The sequence below is a fragment of the Rhea americana genome, unplaced genomic scaffold, assembly GCF_003343005.1.
Source record: "Rhea americana isolate MKP2758 unplaced genomic scaffold, rheAme1 scaffold_2, whole genome shotgun sequence".
Taxonomy (NCBI): Eukaryota; Metazoa; Chordata; class Aves; order Rheiformes; family Rheidae; genus Rhea; species Rhea americana.
This window is the reverse complement of record NW_028186149.1, coordinates 2,324,313-2,329,016: the sequence shown is the minus strand read 5'-3', so window position 1 is coordinate 2,329,016 and position 4,704 is coordinate 2,324,313.

Below are 4,704 nucleotides of genomic sequence, written 5' to 3'. Positions count from 1 at the left end.
CGGCGCCCGGGCGCCGCATGGCACCTGCCACTGCAGATGGACTCTGCACAGCACCCGCTGCTGCTTGGGCCGCCACGGTGGGTTACATTACCCATCTAGGGAGCAAGCAACAAGATCTCAGGGGAGAAGAGCAAGGGTCGCTATTTTTGGAGGAGATCCGCCTGCCTCAGTGAGGACTGCTGGATATGGACTAGGAGGCTCTGCTCCTCCTTCGGCAGCATTTCTAAGTCGGAACGGCCTTCCTGGCATCCTTCCTCTGCCGGGAGCCTGAGCACCGAGGCGGCCTGCASAGGCCGGAGCAGAGACACAGCACGCGGCACCTTGGGGGCGTGGGTCCTGCTTCCTTGCAAGCCTGTAACGTGGCCCCTGCCAGAAAACCCACATGTGTTTAAAAGGTTAACTCATACCTCATCTATAGGCACTACTAAAAAAAAGGCTCTCATTTTTGTACTATTTAGAAGGGCCTTGGTATTTATTAAGCAGTAACGAGGGTATTTTGCATTAATTAGAGCAGCTCCTTAGAGAGACATTACAGCCAAGCATAATCTCACACCACAGAACTCATAGCATTTCCACTCCCCCAACTAAAACAGCCACTGACAGCAGCAAACCACCCGCGTTTACTAGGCTTATTTGTAAATATTAACTTAATATGCATTCTTCCCCAAAAGGCTATCAAAACATTTAGGCTTAGGCAGGGAGGGCTTCAGCTTCCATCCCTCTTGCTTGCTTTTATGGCTACTGGACAGACAATAGATAAAAAAGGGYAGGATTGGGGCCCAAACTTGGACTTTGTTCTATTCCTAGGCATGCCAGACTCCCTTGGCCTCAATGGCAGGAGGTGCCTTCCCAGCCTTTCAAAACCTGCCAGTACATTTAGTGCCTGTCAAAGAGAGTTCAGGACCTCTTGGCCTCAAGCTGCTCACCCACCCACACATTATTTCCATGTTTTAACAGTGTAAGATACTAATTACAGGGTAGTTTTATTCCTACCGCCCCCAATGCCACTGGGCCACCAATAAAACATGAAACAAGTAAARCCTCAGATGAAACAAACAAAAAGGCGCTAGGGCCTCTGATCCGAAATGCCCGAACATTCAGGCACTCTGCGCCACCTGCTCTGACCAAAAACATCTGCTTTAAACCTCAGGTCAATGTTAGGGCACTAGAAAGCATCCAGGTCCTGCAGGCCCTGCAGACCCCATTGCAGGACCTCGAGGTGAACAGAAGCTCCAGGTTGGGGAAGCAAAGTAATGCTCCATTGCCATCTGCAGATGGCAACCATCTCTTCAAACAATCCAAAGCACGGCTCCTCCATACCACAGATCTCCACTGTTCCTCAGCAATCAGAGCAATATTAGCATCTGGCTTTCTCCCATCTCCTCCCATATTTCTCCACTGTCCAGTCTTGCAGATCTGTCTTGAAATTTTTACTCTTAACTACTCTGTTATGAGGAGTTAATGATTCAGGTTCCCAGCAAAGAGTACTGAGGAGCTGGAAGATGCAATCAGCATCCCAGGGCCTTAAAACATTATTGCCTAGTCCACTGGAGACATCCCTCCCTGGTAGAAATGGGTGATGGATAGCTCTCCCATGCCTCTTACAAAAGCATTCTAGATCCATATAAATTGGGCTGGCATGATGTCTCCCATGTTCTCTGGGCTGATTTTAACTTTTTACAGCACAGAGTTATTTAGTAGTAAGACTGCTCACACACTGAGCAGAAGGATGGGATTAGGCTTGAATGGATCTGCTGAAGGAGCCTGTAAATGAACAAGTGAACAATTTGTGTTTACTCAACTTGTGCTTGATGAACTTGACCACACTAAAGACAGTTTCATAACTACCCTTCATAATTTCTAGTTTAGGGAAGTCTTCTGGATTATGGGTAAGAGAATCAACGGGACATTGAGCTCTGTTATGTAGAAGTCCGTGAACAGGACTCCTAATCTCTGTTCTGCTGGTGGCTATAAGAACCATGCAACTGTAACAGAAACAGAAGTAGACATTTATCAGTTCTACACCTGCAGAAGGTAAACTCACTAATGGCCGTGTTCATTTCTTTCTTCAGCTACAGCTTCCTCACATCTCATAGCTCTAGAAGAGTAAGGGACTGAGAAGCAGTCATATTTCTTGAACTGTCTGGGGACTACCTGGCTACATGGAGACGCTTCCCCTGCTACCCAAGGGATATATGTTTTAAGTTAGTCCTTTTCATGATTTGCAAGACTGGCACAAGTATTTCACTGACACTGTGTATTTCAGAGGGAGACACATAACTTCTAAAACAAACCCTCCTACAGGTAGAGAAAGGCTTGACTTTTGCTGTTTGCCCCATCACGGTTGAGTTTTCTGGTCTGGTATGATCTAATCTGGTCCCCTAGCTACAGCATGGCTTGACTGACTCATGCTTGTGAATGCTTTATACAGTAAGTATGGATTTCAGGGCAAAAGTATTAGTTTTGTTAAAGTCCAGAGAAATTTCCTACTGCAGGTTAACAAATTCACCGTTCTTAATACTTGAGACTACTTTTGAGATTAAAAAAAAGTTTTGAGAAATTGTCTTTTCTGTGCTTTGATTCTGCTTTCTCAACCGTGAGCCTTCTTTTTGCACCAAAGTCATATTATCCATCTTTCATCCGCACCAGCAAGATCACAGATATACTCCCCCCTTTTGTGAACAACAAAATAAACATTTGAAATTCTCTAGCATTCAGCTCACCAGGATTGTTARGTAAAGCATCCAGTGCTTTAAGCATGAGACTTGTGATAAAACATCAAAGTTACTACACTGGATTTTCTTCTGAAATCAGCACTAGAAGAGTTGGCAGATGGGTTCTTGTGATGTAATTTTACTAATGACATTAAACCAGACAATATTAGGTCATGCCTCCATCATAGCTATGTTGATTAGAGATGATACAATAGGGTGAAGGACTTGTTAATTTTCTGTAGTATTTCTATAATAGCAAAATCCCCAGTAAGCATAGTTAAACTGGTATCAAACCTGTTGATATTTTCATGGGGAACTTATGGCATAAGTCGTGTCACTGAAAGCACATTTTGTCAGTATAATCCTCTCCGGTACGAAGAGGCTTGCTCGCCCAGCTCTCAGTGCAGACATACACATAGACAAGTTTTCCCAAGTGCTGCCCTGGTCACAGTGAAGTCATTCATCCATGGCTGCCACCAGCCCTAGGCAATCTACGAAGGATTCAGCTGGTTCTAAATCAGATCCATGTGACTGGCTGTGTCCCCAGAAAGGAGAGGGCACATCCAGAGAAGAGGAGCAGAGTGCAAGAGGGCTGAAACTCCTGCTCTGCCTGTATACAGCCAGAGCTGGTCAATCCAATCCAGAGAATGGCAATACCAGCTGGAATCAGGCAGGGTTTGACCACTCTGGAAATTTGGAAATTTCCTTCTCTTCACCCCCAACTGAGTAAACTGAATGAAGGACAATTCACAGCAAACTTCATTGTGTACATAGAGTTACATATTACAAATCAAATTCCTGTCCACATATAGTTACATATTACAAATCCCATTACAATAAGACGGTTTAGGCCGTGCCTTTTGCATCTACTTGCTCATCAAGCTCTGCTACCAGAGCCTTGCTTCTGAGGAGCGCTCTCTCTCTCTTTTTTTTTTTTTAAATTAGAAAATATACAAAGATCTACTGTCCTTTTAATCAGCTTGGCACTATTCTGAAATACTTCCGTTGCTTCCATGGGTTCAAGATCAGAGTGTTTGAAAGTCATCACGCAGGAATCACCGGGGTACCTACTGAAGGTTGAGATGAAGGCGCTCAGTTGGAAAATAAACCCCGTTCTGCCTGTAGCAGTCAAATTCTATCAAACTGGTCAGCTTTCTCCATCTGCAGTTGATGTTTCTGAGCTGTGCATCAGTGAATAATGCTTTCTTCCTAACTGGTCACAGACATGAACTACAAAACAAAATGCCCTCAAATTCTTCTTTTTCTGAGCATTTTTCTTTGTCAGTTCCTATAACTAAATAAATCAATTAAAAAACCCAACTGTTTCACCATTATCAAACTCAGGGTAATTTTTTTCTTTTAAAGTAAAGAGATACTGCTTAAAGGAATGGTTTGGGGGTCTGTAAAGAAACTCAGTGGGATGAATTTGGGTCAGTAGCAATGTGTTCCTTAGTTCTCAGTGCAAGTCAGCTTCTGTGAATGCAAATGTGGCATAGTTGGGGAGGAGGTCAACAGCACTGAGTTAACTATTATTTTCAGCATTGACTTCTTCAGCTTTTAAGGATACAAAGCAGAAATATCAGTATTCATCCACTTTACCTCTGGGAATACCTCTTTGGAGAGCTGGAAAATGATTTCATAGAAAACCAGCAAGYGTTTGTACACAATCTTCATTCCTCAGAGGATCCTGATATCAGGTGGACTTCCTTGCACCTCTCAGGACATCGATGGGTAAAGCCTTTCCCTCTGGAGAGGGAGACACAAATCGTGTCAGCTCACTTCCTTCTAGTGTCTGCTGAGAGGAAAGCCTGAGCTGACCCATGCACGGCAGCCCTCAGAGCAGTGCTTTGGTCATCTGTCTTGCACTTGGTTGGGTAATTCATGGGTTAGAAAAGATCTTGCTGTAGCAGCACAGAACTCCATAGAGACTAATTTATCTTGCAGAAGTTCCTGCCCCTGGCCTCTCTTTGGACCACAGAGAACTTCCCAC